The sequence below is a fragment of the Haliotis asinina genome, chromosome 15, assembly GCF_037392515.1.
Source record: "Haliotis asinina isolate JCU_RB_2024 chromosome 15, JCU_Hal_asi_v2, whole genome shotgun sequence".
NCBI lineage: Eukaryota > Metazoa > Mollusca > Gastropoda > Lepetellida > Haliotidae > Haliotis > Haliotis asinina.
Genome location: NC_090294.1, coordinates 36,551,865 through 36,565,615, shown reverse-complemented (window position 1 = coordinate 36,565,615; position 13,751 = coordinate 36,551,865). Strand labels below are relative to the sequence as shown.

At 40.6% G+C, this 13,751-nt stretch overlaps 1 protein-coding gene across 1 annotated transcript in view; it reads right to left on the bottom strand.

The window, feature by feature from the left end:
- The window catches only part of LOC137265896 (uncharacterized), a 29,067-nt gene extending 16,390 nt beyond the window's left edge, over positions 1 to 12,677 (bottom strand). Inside the window, exon 1 of the transcript XR_010954950.1 lies at positions 12,480 to 12,677. The gene's annotated coding sequence lies outside the window, so the exon portion shown is untranslated. The remainder of the gene's footprint in view (positions 1 to 12,479) is intronic.
- Between the last annotated feature and the right edge of the window lie 1,074 nt (positions 12,678 to 13,751).

Here is a 13,751-nt window from a genome sequence, read left to right as displayed (position 1 = left end):
GATGAAAGGCGTTGTGGATCTATAGGGCTGTGGATGGGTGGATATAGGGTTGTGGATGGATAGGCTGTGGATGGATGGATAGCGTTTTGGATGGACGGAAGGATGTGTGGATAGTTGGAAGGTGGTGAGGATGGATGAGGTTGTGGATGAATTGAAGGGGTTGTGGATGGATGGGTGGTAGATGGACGGACTGTTTGACAACAGAACATGCTTCATGTGACAGGGAATAAGAAACAGTATTTATTGTCAAAAGAAACGACTGACGAGAAGGATGCTCAGGGATTACTCTCATGCTTCAGGTATGTGTGTTTCCCATAGTCTCAGTGAGTAACGTCTATGTCCTTACCCTGTGTTTTCTTGTCAGTTCCCCTCCGACAACCCTCCGCATTTCCGTGTACATACCATTCCCAGGGAACAGGGGTAAACTGAGATTTCGATTCTATTCTTAACTCTTGAGAAGTCGATCTATGGGTAACTGCTCCGATGACAACCTCAGGTAAATTGAACAATGATCATGAGCCTACTTAAAAACTAAATAATGCGTTACATAAACATCTTTAAAATACATGTATACGCATTTAAACGTTGCCAATGCACAATGCACAGGAATTTCCAGAACATTTACATAGGCCTCAGCAGTGTTCAAGCATTTCCTGACAACAACGGTCTCACCTTTCGCAAACATGCCATGCTATTTGAAAACAAATGCCTTATCATTTTCAAGGGTCTCCTGACATTGCACAAGGCTAATAAGACCTCACTTCTGTCGGTGACCCACATTCACTATGAACGACCTTGACCTTCCAGTCACCTCAACCAGGAAGTGCGACAGACGACTTGTGAATTATTAAATATCACAATGATTTCATAACATTGGCGATGTCGCTGTCTACAAGCATGCTATAACTGGGATTATTACATCTGCCAAAGTAGGATTCACTCTGATTTACGGATCCTCGATGATCGTGTTTCGAAGGAATTTACTTTCTATAATAGGAGTCGGGGGTGGAAACTGAATATCAATTAATATTATCAGACTGTCGCTATCTCCGTCCACAAGTATAACATGGAAAAATCGTTTTCATACGTTTTACACGAGAGGTTTATTCAGTGGTTTTATACGAATTTTGTATGAGACATTGTTACGGGTTTTCGCGAAGACATGTTGACAACCGTGATTTTCAGTGACATAAATGCAAAATAATTACTGATTTTTCTTTCGCTATTGATGCACTGCGTGTAATTTATGTAGATAGAAATGCATATTTACATGAAATCATATTCCTGAAAAAATATTTTCAATGATAATTGACAATCCATTTTAATGAATAATTAAGAGTGACCATGATGTAATATAGTCATATGTGTATTGTTAATGGCTCGCTTTAGAGAGGGTTTACTGTACAGATCAGATGGGTGATGGTTGCTTAGTAACGGCATCTTGCTGTCGATAGTAAGATCTTGTAACTGCGACGAGAAAAGAAGAGCATGATTCTGTTATCTGCGAAAAGTGTCTGTTGATACATGTTGTCCTTGCCAGTATTTTGTTGTTTACCGAAGGGACGCAGTATCCCAGCTTCATGACAGCGTTCTGTATCTCATCAAGCGAGGACAAGGTAATTCAGTGATTGATGTCATGAGCATCGATCCTCGGAACAGAGATACGAATATGTCGTCACCCGCGTCACTGAGCCTAACAGTCAGTCGCCTCGTCATACAAAATTCCGTTAGCCGGGAAAGGCATGTGGTTAAAGCGTCCGTTCCTGAAGACCCGCGTTTGAATCCCTACATGGGTACAAGGTGTGAAGCCCTTTTCTGCTGTTTCCCGTCGTGACATTGCTGGAATAATGGTGAAGCGGTGTAAAACCATACTCACTCACTGACTTAATAGCAATCTGTTAAAATCCATAATCCCCGAAGAGGACCCCCAGCCAGATGGTATGGATGATCATGATAGAATATGTATATATATAGATCATCATCACCATCGCCGTCGTCGTCATATCATAAAAATATATCAAAACAAAATTCGAATATCATTTTTGAGATACGAATGTGATCAGTAAATATACATGAACACTGATTTCATGGCAAAATTCTTTTTAACCTTTTGAGTTTGTGCTTCCATTGCCAACTCGCCACGAATAGTGAATCAGTGAATTTACATCGCATTTAGCAATATTCGCGCAATATCACTGTTGGGGACATCAGAAATAGGCTTCGAACATTGTTTCATGTGGGGAATAATACCCGGGTCTTCGGCGTCCTCGGTCGAATGCTACCCCTCCGGGAATAGCAAGACTGCAGATGCGGCGTAAAGCAATAGTCATTCACCCGTTGTCAAGATTATTATAACAGTTAAATCAACAGCAACTATTATAACATTGGTTTTACTACACGCGTGTACACATGCGTCATTTCACTTTCAGTACTGCTTGCTGCGCCTTTGAATGTTTGGTTGAATAGAGACATGCTGCTATATTGGATCAGTTGATCAGTGCGTATGTAAGACAATGAACAGATGCGATGATGTAAGAAACATTTACCTGGCAATACGTGATGGGTGACGTGTGTCTGGATTAATACAACCACATTTACGATTAACACGGAGGACCAAACCATCGGCTGCATCGTTTGTTTCCCAACCTTTACGGTGGCGGCTGTGGGCTACACATATCAATTGCCTGTATACATATTTCATAACATGACAACAACAAGAGCTTGGGTACATGCAAATAGTGAGTATGGTTTTAGCAATAGTCCAGCAAAATCACGGTGGGGGACACCAGAAATGGGCTTCACACACTGTACCCGTACCCGGGTGATCGGTGTGACGTAGCGAACCTAATCCTAAAGCTAACCCTGACCTAACCCTAACCCTGGCTAACCCTGAACCCTAACCTTTAACCCTAACCCTAACCCTGACGTGAGATGTAATCATAATCAACTATCAGAGTTATCTATCTAACTATGTTAAGCAGCTGAAAATTTCTTTCCAACAAGTGGGTAGTCCGTCTTACTCAAGTAATCTTTAAACATATATAGATCTGTTGACTCATGCACGAGTTGGTGAATTTATTTTTTTAGCAAAAATACAGGAACACAGCGGCAGAGAATGCACGAAATCAGATGTACACGTTGCAACCATGTGAGGATTCGAACTCGGGTCTTCGGTGTGACGAGCGAACTTTTTAACTACTAGACCACCCCATGTGTAAATAAAGAAAATATTATATAATACTTGTGTGTCTACAAAAATGACACCTGCACTGAGGAACTCGAAGGGATCATTTAATTTAGTTCATTAATTCCACTAAAATATAGAACAAATGTCCGGAACGCGAAACCCAGTTCGTAACATGTTCTGTTTGGTATAAACGTAGAATACTGTAACAAGATATATTTCCTAATGCGAATGTCTGTTTTTTTAAGTGTATTATAGTCATGTTTTAATCGTACCTATGCTTCATTTTGGCGACTGGTTTAAACTTAGTAAAACTTTGATATCGATTGCAATATTGGGTCAAATCCAATTGTCCAAATGTATTGAGTGAGTGAGTGAGTGAGTTTGGTTTTACGCCGCTTTTAGCAATATTCCAGCAATATCACGGCGGGGGACACCAGAAAATGGACCTCACACATTGCACCCATGTGGGGAATCGAACCCGGGTCTTCGGCGTGACGAGCGAACGCTTTAACCATTAGGCTATCCCACCGCCCCCCAAGTGTATTGAGTTCGAATACAAGACGTATGCTTATAACAATGGATATGTCGAAGTGTTGTTTCCTTGGCCCGGTTATTTACTCTATATTGTAGTTGAATGGCGTGTAACAAGCTATGTTTATAACGAAGTACCATTTGGAGTAGGTTTGAGTTAGACCCATGAAGATCCGGATTAGAATTGATCTGCACAACTCCCCGAACATGTTGGCACGTTTGGGTTGCCTGCGGTGAGCTCCAATTTGATACATCTTCAACACATTGTGATTCAGTTATATAACACTATGCTAAATTCATACATTTAGAATACAGTTAGAATTGGTCTTCAATAACCCGTGCTTGTAGTAAGAGGCGAGTAACGGGATCGGGTGGTCAGACTTGCTCAGTTGGTTGACTCATGCCATCGTACCTCAGCCGCGAAGATCGATGGTCATGTTGTTGATGACGGGATTGTCTGGTCCAGAAACAGTTATTACAGATCGCCTGCTTACAGCTGGAATAACATACCAACGAACGTTTGAGTTCCTTCTAAACGTAAAATTCGTCGATAAGATGTAGAAATAATATGTTATGGCAGCTTGCAAGATTACCCAATGTTTGATATCATGAGCAGCGGCGTAGACCATTGGGAGACGATTATGTCATCCTCCAATGACCCAACCCAACCCTCCTTCTGTTTGGACATTTCCCCATTTCGAATATAATCAGACTCTCCAGAACGATTCAAATGAACGAGAAACCTTTTCCATCCCAGTGCAGGGAGTGGAATAAATGATGTATTTACATGACGTCATCTTGTCTCCATCGTTTTCCCAGGATCCGCTGACTTAGCATTAAGTCTGAGACAAGACGTAGTTCTATTACAACAGTTAACAATGGCACTGAGTAGGATGTACCAACTGCGGAAAAACGTTCAAAGACTAGCTCCTCTTACTACACCCACCCCGAACGGACTCCACGTTGTTCCGATCACGAACTACCTGTCAAGCGAACCGGGTCACACTCTGCAACGAGCTCATACTGTCAGTGGGCCGTATCGGTTTACACAGTTTGCAATTGTTATATACCTGGTGACATTGTACAAAGGTTACTGTGATGTATATTTATTAAACCTGTATATAAAACAAAATCATCATCATCATCATCATCATCATCATCGCCGTCGTCTTCGCCAACATTATCATCGTTGCTGTCATCTTCATTAAAATTTATCATCGGCGTCCTCGTTGCTCTTGAAAATATCGTCTCCATTGTCCTAGTCATCATCATCATCATCATCATCATCATCATCATCATCACTACCAATTCCATGTAATGGATACAAATGTGCCAAAAGTTTAGAGACTGTGCAGTGGTTTTGAATACACTGATGTTAATGTATTCGAGAATGATCACACGGTTCAGTGCGTCTCACTTGCATTAATTGTTAGGGCCTGAGTCAAGCTTGTGACGAATAATGAAAATCTTTGCGTCAGAGCAGCCCACCCCGAGGTTCATTTCGTGACAAAGCCCCGAGAGTAGGAGTTGGGAAGACGTCAGTGATCATCCTGATCATGCCCTAATGTTCTATATACCTAACTTGAGGTATCAGATCACACAATGACTCATCGGAAATGACCATCTCTCTCATAAGATATCATTTAGTATTCAATGTGGCTAACTGCCTTTAAGCTTGAAGTGTATGAAGTACATGTATATCCGCTTTTAGTTCGTAGTGTCAGCTTTGAAATACACAGTAAATGCTGTAAGTAGTTTGAAGGACTAACTGCCAATTTAGTTGAAGGGGTTGGGGTGGGGGTCAAACATTACATGGTAGCATATACTTATATATATTCGTGAATGTCCTCCTGTTCTAAGAATAGAAATTTAATTGAAAACGACACATGCAGATCCGTGTTAGAACTTGTCTTCCGCAACCAATGTGACTGACGGGATCACCGGACAAGGTGACGTAAGACGTTTTTGACGTCACCCCAATGACCCGGGTACGATTCCCTACATGCAGGGGTCCAACGTGTGAAGCCTATTGATTCGTGGCAACTCTCGCCGTGATATTGCTAGCACAGTGCTAAAAGTGACGTAAAACCTAGCTCCCTCATTCTCCCGATACGTATCACGCGGACGATCTGTGAGAGCAATATGAGAGTACCATATTAAGGACGTTCATGAAACCGTATTTCAAATTTTGCTCTGACTCTTTTGACACTGCGCGCAGATAAAAACAAACAATATAAAATTATGCAGTACTCACCTTAAATTCACCTTCTATGATAGAAATGCTATGAACAAAAGATGCCTTGACCTGTAACACCGGGAATACCCGATTCTTATGTTTTTAGCGTTATTTGGTATAGTAAGTACAACGCATGTTTCATTCGACAAGGCGGCTAATATCAGATGAAGGCATCCCACAGGTATAATGTCATGTTTGTTATGAAAGCAGGAGTGACGCACAGCAATCTCTTTCGATTTCGCAGAAAATGAGACTACATGAAAATTGATAGTAGGCGATAAAAACACAAAGGGATATTGCTGATAATACTTTGGCAAACTGACACAGTCTCGGTGTGGGCAGTTAATGTGATAAGGAGACATTTCTCAGGTAACAAGCCACACATCTTCTGAAAGCATGCGTGACGCACAGCAATCTGTTTCGATTTCGTAGAAAATGTGATTGTCTGAAAATAGATTGTAGGCGATTTGGAACAGAAACGCGTTGGCCAACTGACACAGTCCCTGAGTGTGTAGGAGTAGTGTTTGTAGAACTTCATGTGTCACAGACATCAATAATCGGGGGCAAGAACGCGGTCATGCTTGACACAACACTGTGACTAACAGGCTTATATCGACTGACACAGATAGTGAGGTTGGTTATGATATTTCCGTAGTAAATACAAGTGTGGGAAAGATGAATGATTCACTTATTGGAAGTGTACTAGTTTAAACCAGAGATGCTTAAAAATGGGAGTTTGTTAACAGACATAGACGTACATCCGTGCGTATGTATAAATATATGTGTGTTGTTGCATACACTGTGAATGCAATGAATCTTCTCTTTCATCGTATGAGGGACACGCACGCATTCACACACTCTCACTGACAAATGCACACGCACATATTTTGGGTGAAGGAAAAGATCCTGGCCAGACAAAATCCCATAGGACAAAATTTCTTTGGACAAAATACCAGATCGAAATGACCAATACAGGATAAAATCCCATTTTAAAATGTTATTGCTACTCTTTCTGTCTAAGAACCCAGTGAGTTTCATGACAGAGGCCAGAGAGATAAGTTGCTTAGCAAGTTCTCGTAACAGAGGCTAGTGGCTGCATTGATCAATTGTACAAATGTGACTGTGATGATCGCAGTTTTTATCAGTGTTCTAAAATGGAAGTTTTGAAGAGCAATAAAAGTGGAGTTAAAAATCAGATGGATTTTTGTACAGATGGTAATATTCATGCAAATGGCTTTGAAAATAAAGTTATGATAGACAGAAAGCAATGACAGACAGACAGACAGACAGACAGACAAATCCAGAATATCACACATGGAGTTAAAGAGTTCATTTCGACCATTCTTCGCTGTGGCTAGCATCCACAGATAATGTTCCTTGCTGGTTCTTATATTAATATATCTTGACAGACTAAGTGTTGAGTTAAGGACATAAAATAGATTGTCTCGACGAGATTTAATAGCAGCATTTACGCGACTGGACCAGCTTTTCTTATTATTAATAATAATTTGACTATTATTGACGTAGTTTGCTGGTATACCGTTCAGGATATACTTACGTACTCGTTGCAGCATATCGTATATCGGTGATTTTCTACAACATATGATGCATGTAGAACTATCCGAACACAAAGACTGACCACGAAACAAGAAACATTGCTTTAAAATATAGTTATACTTTGCATTACATAACTTTCCTGGTAGGTAGTGGGCTCTTTTGTCTATGTATTACAGTAGTGACATAATACTGATGGCAGCCAATACAACAATACTGGGAGTGCGCTTGTGTAGTCCCTGAGCTTATTTACAAAAAGTGCAGTACTACATTTAGAGGAACTTTGGAACAGTACGTTTAGGATATTATGGATAAATTTTCAATATATAGTAAACATTTTTATTTTCATTGCTTAATAATTTCAGTGTCTAAATGACATGTGGGATATTCAGAGATACTTTGACAATATTCCTGTTCGTGTTTTTGTCGTGGCACGCACATGTAACGTTCTTCTTTAAACATGAATACCGCAACGCCACTGAGAGGCGTTATCGGTGTATAAAAGAAGTTGTTCATCCAAATTAAATGTTGTTATCCTTCTTTAAAAATAACACAATTACGATAGTAGTAATTCTCTAGCCTTCAAACACTGGTATTGCGAAACAAAGCGGAATAACATACCCACATTCATCACGTCAACTGTAAATCATGAAACTGTGAAACTCGCCATACAGTCACATGTCAACAGTAGCGCCATTACAAATGTGAAACCAACCATATATAGTAATCTGAACATTAAACAAATCAAATGGGAAACACATCATATGCACACATCCCAGCATCCGACCTGTCAAAAGAGTGACAATACAAATGTGAATCACATCATACACACACACCAGAACATCCGTCTTTTCATCGTGACATTAACGTTAAGCAATGTTATATATACACATCTCAGTATTCGTCATTCCAACGCCCTGACATGCACTGATGCCGTTGCTGTGGTGCAGCATGCACGCCCACGACGTTTGGCGTGCGTGCTAATGCGTTTGTCCTGAAATATCGGTTACAAGAACACAATACATTCATTTTTTACCCACAAGACAGAATGTCAGTCATTCAGTATAAGAAAAACCGTTTTCTTAGCTTGTAACACTAAAAACTGCCATCAAGGTATGTGCTGTCAGAAAAGACATTTTAGCAAGTAAAGGAAAGGGCTTTGTGACGAGTCAGCACACCAAGTTTATGTCAGGGCGAATCCCACAATGATCACTGTACCCATATTGTTTGAAGTATGCACACATTTCCAACCAATAGACTTATCTACAAAATCAGACAAACAGCACAAAAATCGAAGCAGTACTTTGATTGTTAAGGTCCACGTAAGCTAAAAGAAAATCGTGATATCTCGATTATGAGCCAAAATCCCTGCTCTGTATTTGTAGCATTAAATTATTATTTTCTTGTAGATATCACAGAATACACAAACGACGTGCATCAAAGCATGCTGAACTTATGGCACCTGTCAGCGCGCTGATCGCCATTTTTTCGGAGACACTTACATTTTACTGTCACAATGAGTCTATGTACATTCATTCATCGCAAAAAGGATTGTGTCGCCATTGACGACTTTGGCCTTTACCTGCCCCAAAGGGTCTAGCACAATTGCAACCCGGACTGTTCCCACCTAAGGCAATTCCCATCCAGAACAATTCGCGCCCAGGACAATTCCCATCCAGGACAAGTCCCGCACAGGACAATTCCCACCCAGGACAATTCCCACCCAGGACAATTCCCGCACAGGAGAATTCCCACCCAGGACAGTTCTCGCCAAGGACTATTCCCGCCCAGGACATTTCCCACTCAGGACAATTCCCACCCAGGACAGTTCTCGCCAAGGACTATTCCCACTCAGGACAATTCCCAACCCAAAATAAAAATAATATGAGGAACATAATTCTGTTTCAGCGTTTATACATTTTGATATTAATACCATATAACAATATTCCATGTAAAAACAAACATGAACTATTACTTTCTTCATGACATGCTTTAGTATGGATGCACTAATCGTGTTTGTTGATCTTACTTAATACGCATCAAATACTAACATGTTCAAAAAATAAGGTCTCATCAGCTGGTCGTTGCAGAGGGCCTGTTTTCGTCTGAGCACGCCCAGGAACCTCAAGATGGAGGGGTGGCAGCCTGACATGTTTTCAACATCTGGCACATGCGGAATACAGACCACTTTATGTATAACTCTCTAATTGACCACAAACACAACTCAACTGGATTAACACTGAACAAAAGGATGAAACCTGTATACTTGTACTGTTTTCTAGCAAAGTATGTATGCTCAACATATCAAAACATTCAGATTATGATGTGTATATCTAAAGCAATAACACCCATGCTTATCAAAACATTCATCTCAAAATATGCATATTTAAGACAGTAGCACCCAAGCTTATATAAATTGGTTGTATAAACATTTGATGTGCCTAGCCTTTTATGATATTCAATAATACACCAAAGTCAATATTTCAATAACTGGGTCGGAATTGTCCTAGATGTGAATTGTCCTCGGTGGGAATTGTCCGGTGGAGCTCGAGGTTGTTCGGAAAGGAATTGTCCAGGTGGGAATTGTCCGGTGGTAGTTGTTCGAAAAGGAATTGTCCAGGTGGGAATTGTCCGCTGGAGGCTGTTCGGAAAAGAATTGTCCAGGTGGAAATTGTCCGGTGGCAGTTGTTCGGAAGGGAATTGTCCAGGTGGGAATTGTCCGGTGGAGGTTGTTCGGAAAAGAATTGTCCAGGTGGGAATTGTCCGGTGGTAGTTGTTCGAAAAGGAATTGTCCGGGTGGGAATTGTCCGGTGGAGGTTGTTCCGAAAAGAATTGTCCAGGTGGGAATTGTCCGGTGGCAGTTGTTCGGAAGGGAATTGTCCAGGTGGGAATTGTCCGGTGGCAGTTGTTCGGAAGGGAATTGTCCAGGTGGGAATTGTCCGGTGGCAGTTGTTCGGAAGGGAATTGTCCAGGTGGGAATTGTCCGGTGGCAGTTGTTCGGAAGGGAATTGTCCAGGTGGGAATTGTCCGGTGGCAGTTGTTTGGAAGGGAATTGTCCAGGTGGGAATTGTCCGGTGGCAGTTGTTCGGAAGGGAATTGTCCAGGTGGGAATTGTCCGGTGGTAGTTGTTCGGAAGGGAATTGTCCAGGTGGGAATTGTCCGGTGGTAGTTGTTCGGAAGGGAATTGTCCAGGTGGGAATTGTCCGGTGGTAGTTGTTCGGGTGGGAATTGTCCAGGTGGGAATTGTCCGGGTTGTTCTCTGTCCTCCTACATTCTTAAAACAACATTTCGTGGTCTTTTGACCACATATTACGCAATGCTAAATGAGCGTCACCCCTATGATCTGAAACTGGACTCTTCTATTTGAATACAGAGGTATAACATGATATTAGTTATTGATATTAAAAGATATTTAATGTCTTACAGGGAAAACAATATTAGGAGGACGATTTCCCCAGAATGACTGGGATATATACATTCAATGCCCAATAGATGTGCACAGAGTGTAAATTTGAAATATTTCCAATACAGGATTAGATAGAATATTATATATATATATCATCTAATACTTATTTACATAAGATTGGAATGAGAGAATTACCATTATGTACACTTTGTGAACAGTCGCGAGAGTATGTATATCTACTGTTTGAGGGTAGTATTGTAAAGAGAATGTGAACAGAACTGTCCTCATGGGATACTGGGCGAAGGAAAAACTGAATTAACATTAGAAATATAATATTTCGTTTTAATGGGGAAAAATAACAATCTGCCTGATAGTAAACAAGAAGCATATTTACACTCTGAGCAGGAAAAGGAGTTAAACCAGATCACCAGATCAAAAGCGAGATAAAAAAAATATTACAAATCATGTACAAGTATTGCCTTTGCACACGGCGATCAAGCTAACATACATCCCTTGGTCATATAAACTTGAAAACAAGTTGTTTATATTTCGACAGGTTAGGCCATTTATAAAAATAATCACCACGGAAAAGGGAATCGCCCTGCTCCCACCTGCCCCGCACTTAAAAGAGTCAGCGATCTGATATCGTTCTAAGACCTGGCTTGCGACAGTACATAACTTGATGGCAGTTTCTATACTTACAAGCCCCTGTGATTTTTATATTATTATACATATCAAAAGACATATGACAAAACAGAAGAGCGTGAAATACACACTTAACGTGTGAGTAATACTATAGGGTTTCGCGTGGCTCATAACAGTAATCCTACGTGGCGTCTAAGAACACTAGAAATGGGTTTCATACATGGAAAAACGCAAATTCTAATCGGACGTTTATAGCTACTACATATTACAACAGCAAATCACAAAAATATATAAACCCCCAATCTACATGCGATTTTTTCAAGCACACATCGTAACTCTCCTCAACCATATACATGAATATAGTGACTTTCAAACTTCTATATATCATCAGAAGTTTTAAACGTACTCTTAAACTTTGCTAATTTGAGTACTGTTTACTTATCTCGTATCATAATCACTAAAAAATGGGTTGCTACTTATATTGTTATTTATCTTATAAAACAAAATATAATTTTCGCCCAAAGAACCGCTGAACCTTGAAAAATCTTTTGTTAATGAAGCAGCTTTGGGCAGCACGAATACCTATTCTATGTCAATTACATATATTTAGAAAATATTCGGAATGTAATAAAAAATAAAAATGATTTCCTGGACAGAATACTAACTACTAACACGTTAAAATAGCAGTTAACACACATTCAACCTATCTGTTGAGGTGTAATTGTATTGCTAGATCATCTGAACAAAATACAAGACAAATGTTTTGATCAACCTAATCCGATAGTATGTGAAACATATTTTATATAGGTTACGGAGTCACGGTTTCATGGTTATTGTGACCGAAACACGTACAGCCCGCGTGTATAAATAGTTGTTTCCAAATGCATGTATACAACCCACTCACCGAAATCGACACTTACCGGCTCTCCGTCGCGGGAGCTACTTCCGTGTTAAAATGAGGCGAAAGCACTGTCTCAGCAGTTAGGAACCGTCGGTCTTCACTATCCATTGACATGCATTTCATATGGTGAAAGGGTAATCCAACGGGTTCCGAAATGGAAAGTTGTAACCACAGTTTCTTGTTTTCAGAAAGTGAATAGGACCTCCCATTCAACTGTTTACAGCGCTCTGGGCATACTACATAATACCGACTAGCTGCACAATGACACGGCTGCGTGCTTGCTTGGGCATGAAAAGTTAGTGCAGGGTTATGGTGAACTGGTTTAAGGACATGTGGCTGCAATATCTCTGGAGTCTCTGGAGAGTATATCAGATAATAAAATCATATCAATAAATGCAATTGTCATAGTTCCAGAGTAAGTAATAATTACTTCTATTATAATTACTATGACAATCCGTGTTAACTGATCTTCAGTCTTCAAACTACTGATCGGGTGGTCAAGTTTGCTAACTTTGTACCAATGAAGGTCCCGGGGTAGAGTAGGCCTTCAGCAACCCATGTTTGCCATGAAAGGTGACTATGCTTGTCGTAAGAGGCGACTAACGGGATCGGGTGGTCAGGCTCGCTGATTTGGTTGACACATGTCATCGGTTCCCAATTGCGTAGATCGATGCTCATGTTGTTGATCACTGGATTGTCCTGTCCAGACTCGATTATTTACAGGCCGCTGCCATATAACTGGAATATTGTTGAATGCGGCGTAAAACTAAAATCACTCACCCACTCGCTCGCTGATTTTGTTGATACATGCCATCGTATCCTACTTGTGTAGTTGAATGTTCATGCCGATCATCACTGGATCTCGAAACAACAAACAAACGAACTGATGAGGTGGAATGAGACCGGAAACAAATGTTTCTTTCGATTGTATATATGTCTGTTGTAGCACAATGTCTACAGCTTGTTCAGCCTGACCTGACCTACTCTACATATGCATCACCCGTGAGGTCAAATGGCACAAACTGCAGGTCGACTTGACTTCAGTAAATAGGGGAGCGGGATCAGCTAGGGAATGTTATTTATGTCGCGTTCGCGCGAACAATGGACGCTTGATTCAGAATTTGTACCAGAAAATACCACTTCTGAAAAAACCCACAGTTATTTCATGTTCAAATTGATTTTTTGTACAGTCATATGCTATCTAGTTTACTAACTTTACAACGTATAGACTATCGCTCTCTACATCCAGTTCAGTTATGACAGGAAACACCACTTTCTGTCGAAGCTGGGT